This window comes from Wolffia australiana, chromosome 13, assembly GCF_029677425.1.
Source record: "Wolffia australiana isolate 7733 chromosome 13, ASM2967742v1".
In the NCBI taxonomy this organism is placed as follows: domain Eukaryota; kingdom Viridiplantae; phylum Streptophyta; class Magnoliopsida; order Alismatales; family Araceae; genus Wolffia; species Wolffia australiana.
In genome coordinates, this window is record NC_135847.1 from 7,467,744 (window position 1) to 7,480,873 (window position 13,130).

Genomic DNA, 13,130 nt, shown 5'->3' on the forward strand with positions numbered 1-13,130 from the left:
TAAGAAGTGTCCATATCATGGAATTCCATCACAAGAGCTAGTTCAATTTTTATTGGGGATTGAATGATCAAGAATGACACTTAGTAGATATATCTAGTGGAGGAATGTTCCTTATACTTATGTAGATGAATCCATGAAACATAAGGAAAAATTAGTGCAAGATTGGACATATAGACAAAGTTTTTCAAACACTAATTGAAATGCAAGCCCAAAGCATGGAGGACTCATTGACGCAAAAACAGTTGAACCGGATCTCAGAATGGACAAATTGGAAAGAGACACGAGCAAAATTGTTAAACCAATGGAAGATCTGAATAACAATTTTAAATCTTTTTTGCAGGAAACTAAGGGGAAGGCAAATGCATATGATGGAAACTCATCTACTAACATCCCTTGTTGTTTTATTTCTAGTGAAGAACATACTGATAAATCTTTCCCCATGATTGAACTGATTAATGTATTTGGAATACAAGATGCAGGGCATACTCAATGGAATGCAAGACCTAATTTTGCCAATCAGAATTTGAACAAAGTAGCAAACAACAACTTCGCATCAAAGCAATTCGCCCAGCAGCAACATCCACAAAATTTTCAAAACTACTCTAGACCGTTTTCTCTCATCCTAACAACAATAATGAAAACACTAACTCAACTTTAATGGACTTCATCAGGAAAATGCAGGAAGAGAGAAAGAGCATGCATGAAGAAAGGAAGATGTCAATGCAAATCTTAGAAGAACACAAGAGAGAGATTGAAATGCTCAAGCGAGGACAAGGCGCACAAGCACCACAACCTACCCTCAGAATGAAAGGTAAATTGGAAGACATCATTCTTACAGAAATACATCCATGTCAACTCCCTACTCAACCTAATATTAATCCAAAGAAGATCATGTTGTGTGTAGATAGGAATTTAGAATCATCATTTTTTCATCTTCTGAAAATACAAATGAATCTTGTATTGGTGAACATAATAATGTTGCATCATGCACTAGTTTCATAAATAATGTTTTGTATAGTTCTGAAGGAGATATGAACAATGAAAATAATGATGAGCAAGTTCATGCAATTTCAAAACTTAGAAATGGAAAAATTCTACATCACCCACATGCAACGATGTATAAATGCATGAAGCTAACAAAGAAGTAAATGGAGACATGGATAATGATAAACAAAATGAGGGTTGCCAGGATGATGAAAGGCATCCAAAAATGGTAGACCCTAATCCAGTTGATAATAGACCACCCACTCTATTTCCTAGTGCACTAAATTTGACCAAGAAAAAATCAGAAAATCCCCATTTGTTTGAAATATTCAAAAAACGTAACCATAAATATTCCCCTTACTAAGGCAATACAAAACATTCCTTCATATGCAAATTATGCGAAAGAATTGTGTACTCCTTTTAAGAAACAGAAAAGACTACAACTTTTAGAAAATATCAGTTCCATTCTATTGAATGATATTCCTAGAAAAAGAAGAGGCCCAAGGGCTCCTCTAATAAAATGTGTACTAGGAGAAATGGTTTTATGCAAATCACTTCTTGATTCAGGTGCTAGTGTTAACATAATACCGAAAGCTTTATATGACAAATTTAAATTGGGTGAACTTGAACCCATTTTTCTTGATTTACAATTAGCCGATGGATCAGTTAGGCAACCTTATGGAAAATTAGTAGATGTCATTGTGAAATTATAAAACTGTAAATTTCCTGTTGATTTCATAGTTGCACATATGAAAATAATAGGAAATCTTAGTCATGCACCAATAATTTTAGGGAGACCATTTCCAACCACGGCAAAAGCTACCATGGATTAGAGTAGGAGATGAAAAAGATAGAATTATCAATATCAAAATTAATGAAATATCCAAAAGACGCTAGTGAGGATTTTTGCTTTCTAGGGTTGGTAGAAGATGACAATTTTGATTTTGATGAGTGCTCTTATGATTTGTATTCTTGTGAATCTAATGAGTGCATGAATGACCAATCATCTATGCCAGCAAATATTTCTCTGCATTCTGAAATTTAGTTCAAAACCTTTACCGTCGTCATTGAAGTATGCTTATTTAGGACCATGTAATTCCTTTCCCGTAATTATATCATCATTGTTATCTTTTGAACATGAACTAGAGTTACTAGATGTGTTATCTACTTACAAATCTGCTATAGGATGGACAATATATGATATTAAGGTTATTAGTCCAAACATTTGTAAGCATAGAACTTTCTTGGAAGAAAATTCTACAGCAACAAGACAACCTCAGCGGCGACTCAACCCCCACATGTTAGAGGTTGTTAAGAAAGAAATCATGAAATGACTTAAAGCTGATTTCATATATGCCATTTCAGATAGCCCATGGGTAAGTCTTATACATGTAGTACCTAAGAAAAGAGGAATAATAGTGACGAATGATGAAAATGGAAATGAAGTTACAAGAAGAGTGGCTTCTAGTTGGAGAGTGTGCAAAGATTACAGGAAGCTAAACTCAATCATTACCCATTACCATTCATTGATAAGATTCTTGAAAGCCTTTCAAGCCAAAACTTTTATTGTTTTCTAGATGGATATTCAGGGTATAACCAAATTGAAATTAACAAAAGTGATCAGAAAAAACAACGTTTACTTGTCCAGTAGGTACTTTTGCATTGGGTTATGCAATGCACCAGCAACTTTCCAAAGGTGTATGACTGCAATGTTTTCTGATTCAGCAAGGGATTGCCAATAAATTTTTATGGATGATTTTTCAGTCTTCGGTTAATCATTTGTTAATTGGTTATCTAATTTAACCAAGGTTTTGCACATATGTGTACAGAACAATCTGGTGTTAAGCAGGGCAAAGTCCAACTTCATGGTGGAGGAGGGAATTTTCCTAGGGCACCATATCAACAAGGATGGACTAAGGGTAGACAGGGCCAAGGTCAAGGTCATCAAGAACCTCCCCCTGCCCACAACCCTAAAACAGCTTAGGGCATTTCTAGGGCATGCTGGTTTCTACAGAAGATTTATTAAGGATTTTGCTAAAATCTCTAAACCTTTAATTAATTTACTTTCTAAAGATACATTGTTTGTTCTTAATCAAATTGCTAAAGCATCCTTCTTTCAGATTAAAGAGGCCTTAATTCAAGCACCAATTTTACAAGCTCCAGTGATGTAACACAATCAATCAGGATGATGGTGGAGTTATGATGTAGCCCAGAAAGGCTGCGCCAAGTTACACCACGGATGACTAAAGAAACACGACCCGAATGATGGCAGAAAATGAGACGTTAATTTCATAAAATATGATCACAAAAAGCACGAGGGGTGGCCAACGCATAGTAGGGTGATAGATAACGAGGGGAATCAGTACTGATTCAGCTCCTAATGATCCAAGGTATACAATCTTGCAGCGATGACAGAGAGGTCGACTGTTGTCAACTCACAGAGCGTGGCAGAAAATAGGGAATCAGTCGATCCCACCGTCAGGAAAACCGCAATTGGAAGCGGTTGCCTAACGTGACATGGCAGATCTCGACGATCAGGGGGGCGATCGAGCAGTGCCAATTTCTGGGAACTCCGGTGGTCAATCCGTCCAAGACGGCGCGCTGACGGAGTTGGTGAGGATATACGAGATGGAGCACGAACAGATGAAGGTGAGCATTGGGTCCCTCCTCAACGGTGGCAAGAGAAGGATGACTGTAGCCCACACCGATCTGGAAGAAGACCTGCTCGACTGATAGGTGCTACGAGCTACCGCAGCAGTTGTCCATCCGAGAGGAGTGACAATCGACCTCCAACCTTGGGGCAGGAGCAGGGCGGCGTCTCTGTACGTTTCCTCCTTAATATTCTGTAACCTAGTATCGCTGGGACATTTCCATGCACTTGTGGACAGGAAAGGCCTCAACAGGACAATGAACAAGAAAATCAAAAGATTCAAATAAACAAGTCCAAAGAAAAGGTTTGGCACACCATCCCTTATATATGGGGTTAGGGATGGGTTGCTGTAATGGGTCATTTAGGGGAAAATGTCCAAAGTGAGACTTTCCCCCTCACAATCCCATGGTTGAAACAAGATGAAAACCAAATTAAAAAGCATAAAACACAAGCCTAAACACAATGGCCCCCTTGTAAAACTAAACGAAATGTAAAGCAATGTAAATGAAGGTTGGAGATGATGTCAGGCCGGGTACTTGAAGCTCGAATCCCAGACATCCGCTCGAGCCTCTCGACGCGGTTGTCGTCATGCTTGAGCTTGGTCTGCTTGATCGTCTCCCATCATCCAGACAGGAGTAAACCTTTTGAAATCGTGTGTGATGCCTCTGACAATGCAATGGGAGTTATTTTAGGCCAAAGAATTGACACGAGGCCAGTTGCCATATACGACGCAAGCAAAACTTAGGAGGAGCACATGTAAATTACTCAACAACCGAAAACAAATTGCTTGTTATTATTACAGATATGTTAGAGATAGCACATGTGTGATGCCTTAGAGATATGTTGTTCTTATTTTTTTAGGTAGTAAAATAACTGTTTTTTCAGACCATGTTGCTTTAAAAATTTTACTAAATAAAAAAGAACCAAGCCTAGATTAATACGGTGGATTTTACTTTTATAATAATTTGATTTGGAAATCAATGATAAACGTGGAATAGACAATATAGTAGCAGATCAGCTTTCTAGATTATCTACACAATTATTCATGCATATCCATGATGAATTTCCTGATTAATACATATGAGAAATTCAAGGTAAAAAACTTCCATGGTATGCTCAAAAGAATTGTCTTGCAGAGAGGTAGGTGATTACTTGAACTAAAGCTTAGGTTATGTTAATAATTAAAATCAGTTACTTCTACACTTATCTTAACAATTTACTTCGTAGCCTTTTATTTCATAATGTTTCTTTCAGAACTTATTTCTTGCAGGTTACGAAGTAATTAACATCATTTATCCGCTGCTCATCGCTTCGCTCCTGCTCATAAATTCTCACGCTCCTAAAGTTGCACCTTTATCTTAGTAGTGGGTTCCGTCAATTAAACTCGCATTCATTATTCAGGCTCGAGCTTGTTTACTCGAGGTTAAGCAAACCCCTTATTTTTAGAAGGGCAAGTTTCATTATATGTTTGATAAATGTATCAGAATTGTTATAGGTTTGTTTCATAGAAATTTGCCCTTCTAAAAATAAGGGGTTTGCTTAACCACGAGTAAATGAGCTCGAGGTGATCTCAATTGACGAAGCCCCTAAAGCCTGTGGTGATCTCAATCGAAGATGAAGACGCGAGTGAGCGAGCGGGAGCGGTTATCATTCTTCAAGAACTGTCGTAGTTATTTTACTTGACTTTACTTATCCTTCTTCTTTTCTTTCTTTTCCTTGACGCTCGTAAACGCTTATCACAAGGTTATTGCCTAATGATTGGGATGTTAATGATAAAAAAAAAATTTATAAAGATATTAATTACTATTACTATGCTGAACCCAAAATTTTTAAACTAGGTGTTGACCATGTGTTTAGAAGATGTGTACCCAAGGAAGAACAATGGAGTATATTAGATGCTTGTCATTCTTCTTTATGTGGTGGACATTATGCCCCAAAATTAATCGCATTTAGAGTCTTTAATTGTGGATTATTTTTGCCAAGCTTATACTCTCATTCTTTTAAGTTCCTCTCTAGTTGTTTAAAGTGTCAAGCTGTAGTAAATATTAAAAAGAAAGATAGAACGCCACTACAGCCCATAATTGAAATGGAAATCTTTGACCTATGGGGGATTGACTTTATGGGACCATTCTCAAATCCAGATGGACATGAGTACATCTTGATGGGAGTAGATTTTCTATCCAGATGGGTTAAACCAATCCCCACTAGGTAAGGTAGTTCTTAAATTCATTCAACAACACATATTTTGCAGGTTTGGTTGTCCAAGAGCAATTATTAGTGATGGGGGAAGTCATTTTAACAATTCTCAATCCAGGACCATGTTAAAGAAATATGGGTTTCAACATAGAATCACAACCCCATATCATTCACAAGCCAATGGTCAAATTGAGAATTCAAATAGGGAGACAACAAAAATTATTTTTAAAAAAAAATTTGCCTGATGGTAAGGATTGCTCAACTAGGCTCTATGATGCTCTATGGGCATATGGAACTGCTTACAAAACACCCTTAGGGATGTCTCCTTATAGGGTTGTTTTCGATAAGGCTTGTCACCTTTTAGTGGAAACAGAACATAGAGCTTATTGGGCTATAAAAAAAACTTTATCTCTCTTTAGATGCAGCAGGAAAACAACGTTTATTGCAGATGCACGAACTCTAGGAGCTAAGGAATGAAGCTTACGAAACTTCAAGAATTTGTAAAGCCAGGATGGAGCATTTTCATGACTAGAAAATTAGCCCCAAACATTTTCAGAAACATCAAAAGGTATGGCTTTATAATTCTAAGTTGAAGCTTTTTCCAGGAAAGTTAAAACCAAGATGGGATGGATGGTTTATAATTACTGACATATATGAAAATGGAGCAATCTTGATTTGTGATCCTAAGACAGGGAAGGAGTTCAAAGTAAATCGCATGCGGTTAAAGCCGTATGTAGAAGCAGAAAATCTACCACCACCTACAACAACAATGTTGGAAAATCCGATCGCACCTACTGAACAGGATTCACCAACTTAGGACTTGGATTCTATAAAAAAAAAATTTATTTGATTGAATTTTACCTTTGCAAATAATGGGAACTAACCTAATTCCCTGCTTTTCATTGTGTTTGTTTTTCTTTCCGTTTTTAATTTCCAGGAATAAACAAGAAGAAGCACAATTTTTACATGTGACAACAAGATGTCAGCTCAACATTAGTAAGTTTTCAAAAATTAAGGACCACGCCTACGCAGGTTTGCAATTCTGAATTATATTTATATTCATATCTATGCATTGAGGACATTGCATATTTTAGTGGGGAGAAGAACATTGCATGCTTTTAGAATTGCAAACTTTTGTCTGGATCATTATGTCATCATCTAAGCGTTGAGGGATCTTTGTCTCATAAATCCCATTTAAAAATTGAAACCCACCTTTAAAAGATCTTCTTCATCCATTAATTTGAATTACATGTGTAGGGAAATTTGGCTTTATAGCACATCATGATCATGCAAAGATGAAAGAAATCGTGATTTTGGATAATGTGGGAGTCAATTTCCAAATGACTAGGGTATCTAGTGGGTGTGTAGGGGATAGGAAAATCAAAGGATTGAAACACTATGACTCAAAAAGGTAGATAGTTGAGTGAATTGAGGACCCCCACTACGCCGCCATTTCACTAAGCCAATCCTACTTGAACGTTTTATAATTTCATTGAGTCAATCCTACTTTATGGTGGAAGATAGGCATTTCTCCAAGTCTTAAAGCACAAAATTTTTCTTTCTTTGATTATCTATCAACTTTGTCATCCCATTTTCCATTCCATATGCCATACACCTTTCCATTTCTTTGTACCTTCCTCTAACCCAGAGCCTTTCATAGATGGTAGCCATCTCCCAAGTCATTCTATCTCCCTTTCTACATCATCTATCTACATCATATATGTATCACCACTTCTGTCTAATTTTGCTCTTCAATTTCTTAATACCTCCTCTTCTTTTTCATGTTCATTTTACTCCTCAGGTTTTTCTTGAAGTTGAGGACCCTTTCAGTATATCAATCTTGATACAAGATATTGCTCATTGAATGTAGTGAGGGCGTTACATATGATTTCATTTCTTTTTATATCCATTAGTCTAAGTCTTGGGAGAAGGGAACCTGAAATGATACATCCATTATGAAACCATACAGTCCAAATCCATCTCCTTTCCTTTGAGCATTCCTTCTTTCTTTCTTATTCTCTTACACATGCCATCGTTTCTGATGTAAATCTCATCACACATATCTCTATTTTACAATGTTTGATATTCTGTGCCAAATGGGAGGCGGGGAATGTCTAGCTTTTATCCTAAAGTAGGAGGAAACTTAGTGGGAGAATTTAACATCAATTAACCACTACCCGAAAGAGAGTGACCTTAATATGAGAGGCGAGAGGTCCACCACTTAAGGAGTGCAGAGAGGAACCTTAAGATCACAGTGTCAAATCTTGAGAGAAGTACATCTTTCTATCTCATTTCATTAGCTCTACCCAAACCAAGAGGGATGGCGCCCATATTCCTGACAACGTGGAATCCAAATTGTCAAGGGGAGTTTCTTTTGAGCATGTTATTGATATCTCTAACACTTCATGCAGATAAATGAGGAGTGATGGATGAATAAGTCATCTAAAGTAACAAATGTACAATGCTAAGGGACTAGCAATGATTTAAGTGTGTTGGTATGATAACTTGCAAATGATGGTGCTCAATTGATGAATATTACATTACATATATGTGTTTTATTAGCCATATCTGCATGTTATCATACATAACTTGACATTAGTGATCTGAACTATAATTTCATAATTTTTTTTTAATTTTTAGTATTTTTTACATGACATTTAACCTTAATGCATTGAAGAATTATTTTTTAGATGGCATAAAATACTTGTCTAGAAAATGGTAAGGTTTTAACTAATTTTTCTTGAATTTTTCTATATTTTTTATAATTTTCTGACCATTTTATAGCCAAGAAATAATTTTTAAATTTTAAATAATTTTTTTTTTATTTGGTACTTTAAGAAGTATTTTTTTATATAAATCATGAAGCATCCATGTCATTTGTCGAAAATTCCAGCAAATTATCAGATGGGTTAAATGAAGAGCATTATTTGCTCATTAAGGTATTGCAATGCGCGATGCCATAATGAGCAAATCACTATCTCACAAAGGGTGTGGCGCTGGTGGCAAGGAAAAGGTAAAATTTGTCTTTTTTTCTTACTGTCTTTTCTTTGTGCAATAAATGCACGTGGAGAATCAATCTCCGTGTGCATTTATGATAATTCCTTGTATTACACACACGCAATATCAATTCGCCTTGTGCATTTATTGGTCGCAGCAATCAATAACCGCGTGTATTAATTAAAATATAAATATTCCTTTCTTTTCATTTATTTTTTCAAAGGTGCTGATGCAGGACGACATGATGCGATCTCAACCACCCAAAAGGAATATTTTTGTCTCTATCTTACAACGATGATTACGGCGTGTGGAAGCGCACAACAATGTGTCACAATGCGATCTGAAGGCAGAGAAAACAAAGGAAAGGTGTCAGCCGATAAAAATGCCATTTTTTAGATGTGTGGAAGAGAGATAAAATCTTACAATGGCCAGGATTGAGCGCCTATAAAATGGCAATATCTTGAGATCTAGCCGTCCGATTGCGTTCAAATTTTCAGTGTCAGTTTTTATTTTCACCCTCTATGATCCATACAATTAGATTTCAAAATGGGGGTGGAATAGAAGGGGAAATTCACTCTAGAAGCTCTCCCCCAAGAAATTGGCCAGGAAGGACAGGTCTTGCTTCTGAAGTTGACAGATCTTGATTCATAGTTCAAAGTTGTAAGTTTCTTTTTCATTGTTTGCATTTCTTCTTGAATGAATCTAAAATGCCAAGGCATGAGCAAATGTACATGCCCTTGAAGTTGATTTCAATGATGATTAGCATTGCAGTTTGATTATGATTCAAGATCTGTCTTAATCCTCAGTTCTACATTAATTTTCATCCCATTTTCCATCTTAGATCTCTAGATTACAGTTGAGATTTATCTTTAATTCAATTTCCCCCAAATTATTCTACTTTCTCTCTCTATGTTAATTTTTCTATGTTAATTCATTTTCTCTCTATGTTAATTTTTCTACTTTCACTATCTATATTTAGAAATTGATTGCTTGAAAATTCAATTCAATATGTTAAAAAACTAAATCCAAATTTTCATCCAGAAATTTGTCCATCTTCGAGTCCAATTTTGAAAATCCTTTCTTGATTAATTATTTCCCAATTTTAATACATGAAAAACTATCTTCATAAATTATCTTGATTGGAATATTGGAAATCCGAATTGATCTGATATATGAGTCAAAGTTATCATGTCTAGATTATCCTGACTAAAAATCTAAGATCACTTCTACGTTTTGCTTAATTTTGATTAATTACAAAACAAAATTAACACAATTAAGGCCTATTAGATGCAAATTTTATTCATTCTGGAATTAATTCATTTGAATTAGGATAAAATTTCTTGCAGAATTCCTCCCTGTTGTTCGACCCCTTGTTTGCTCTATACATAGTATTTAGAGATTAAGGGAAGTTATAAATTTTATTGCATAAGTCTAAAAGCCTAATGTTGACATAATTAACACACCAATTCTAGGCTTATCAGGCTTCCCCCCTAGAGGGTCCTTCAAGGGGATGAAGCCCTGAATGGGCTTTCCCCCCTCAAAGGTGTAAACCAAAAGCATAAAGAAACCAAAAAACTCACATGGGGGAGGCCTGTGCACATGCAGGAGGGGGCCTCCCTATAGTCAAAGGGGTGACGAAATAAAAATAAAAAATGACGCGAAGAGGACCATTCACGTGAAGGACCTCTGTAAAACCATAAAAAAACCCAAACACAAAATAAATGACGTGAATGTGATTTTCAAACCTTGTAGCAAAAAATTGGATTCTTCACATTGGCTCAGGCTCCGCGACGTGGCTGAAGATGAGTTGTGGCGTGCTCAATGGGATGGTCCTCCATCATACTGCATGAGATTAAAATCCATATGAAAATGAAGATAAGATAGATAAAATGATCCCAATATTGGCATTTGAATGTGCATAAATTCATGATGCATTTAAAGTTTGTCAATAGGGATGGGCTGATGAAGGGTTTTTGCCTCTACATAGGGCTTGAGACTCTACACTTTTACTCTATAGAATTTATATGTCTTTTCATTGCAAGTGAATACAGCTCAATATTCAAAGACTTAAAAAATAATAAAAGTTCCATCTCATTGTATCCTAAATTTTCCAGCAAATATTTTAACCTCAAATTATAAAGCCCTGTTTTTAAGTTTTTAAAGATATTTCTCCTCCTCAATTCCTTTTCATAATACTCCTTAATTCATAAATAAACCATGAATTCTATATCCCAGATGCCAAAAATCTTGACTTCTATGATGGGTTTTATGGATGTATGACCTCTCTTACCCATGTTTCAGGATGCTTGAACTAAAATGACAGTGAGATAAAAAGTAATGAGGATTAGTAAACAATGAAGGCCAATAGAATTCACATTCAAACACCTTACCAATTGTGACTTTGAAGAACAATAGCCTCCACCTGGATGTGAGAAAAAGAAATATAAGACCTTATTATGTCCTTCTTGTGAGACTCATCTCCTAAGGATCTAGGTGACTCTTGGTTAGAAAAAGCCCATATTCTTTCAGAAATTATTATTCTCACTGAACTTCCATTGTTGTTGCATTTGACCTGTCACAAGAAAATTAACCATGGATAAATACCAAAGCAAATTTTACAGTTAAAATTTACTATGTGCGCATTAGGAAATTCCTATTTAGTGGGAACAAAAATCCGCCCCACTTCTCCTGTAAAAGTTGTCAAAACCATTGTCACATCCCTTCCAATTTCTTATTTTTAGGTTAAATACTTGAAATAATAAAATAAAAATAAGCAAACAAGGTTTGCCCTGTTTATTTGAAAGCAAAAACTTTAAAGTTATCAGACAAAATTGTTAGCTTATTACCAATTGAATACGACCTAAAGTTATCTAAAGGAGGATGATGGCTAGTGGTTAACCTTTGATAACATGCAAAATAACTTTGAAAACTCATGCATATTACATAAACATATGTGCTCTAATGTCCATAGTTGAATGATATTATGTTTAAACTGACCAAAATATCCTTTATTGTGATCTTATGACTTTTCGAAAGTATAAGATATTTTTACATAACGTTTTGTCTTTATCTTCCTTAAGAAATTAATTCTACAAGTCATAAAATATTTGTTTAGAAGTAATAAAGACATTTCATATTTTTTTTGGATTTTCAATAATTTCCTTAGAATTTTCTGACCAGTATTTTGTTAAAAACAATTTGAAGTGAGGAAGTCTAATTACAATTATTAAATGCATTTAATAAGTATTTTTAGGGGTTTACACCTCGTTGTCACGTATTATGTATAATTCGCCAATCCTTCGGCCAATGATTGGCGCTGCCAATCATTTGCAATAGAATTAACTATGGCATCGCGATTTGCGATGCCATAATTACTCAATCAATGTTAACCACTTTGTAGGTGTGGCGTGTGGCACAAGATTCACCTTTATTTTTTGTTATTAAATGCAATCATGACTCGAGCATGGCCCAACGAAAGAACCGCTTTGCTTTTCACAGAATAAATGCACGCGGAAGAAGAATGACTATTTTGAATAGAAAATTCAAAAGCGCCTTTCTGCATTAATTAGGATGTCACGCCGACGCAGATCGTAGTACGTGGCATGCTCTCAGCCGTGCAGCAGGTATATTCTTTAAATCAATTAATGGTTTATGAGTGGATTGCTCTTAGCGCACAGGAAATGTGGCAGCATGTGACTGAATGGCAGAGAAGACAAGAAAAAGGCACCGAAAAAACAGAAAGCCAATTCTTAACCAGGTGGCGCCCGCGTAGAGGAGATAGAATATGCATACAACAGTCGAAATTAAGTCATTTTAAAATCGCAACATCTGGAGATCTAACTGTCAGATTGAGCCCAAATTTTGAGGGAAGGTTTGTCTTTTCACCCTCTTCCATCCGTATGTTTGGATCATAAAACAACAATTGGGAAGAGGGAAAAAACACCAAGGAAGCTCTCCCTAGCCTTGTTGGCCAGGAAGGACACAAAACCTACTTCTGGAGTCCAAAGTTCTTGATTCTTGGATTGACATTATAAGTTTCTTCTTCATCTTTGAATTTTATCTTGAATGTTTCCAAAACGCTTAAGGCATGGGCAAAATATACATGTCCTTGGAGGTTTTTGAATGGTCAAGAGCATTGTAATTTGATTCCAGTTCAATAATAAAATACAAAACGTCATTCCATCCTATTTCTCATCTCATCTATTGTCTTATATTTGTTAATCCAATTATAATTCCATATAAACTCATTCTCCCCTAATTTTCTTTACTTTCTCTCTCTAGGCCACTTTTTCTAATTTATTTC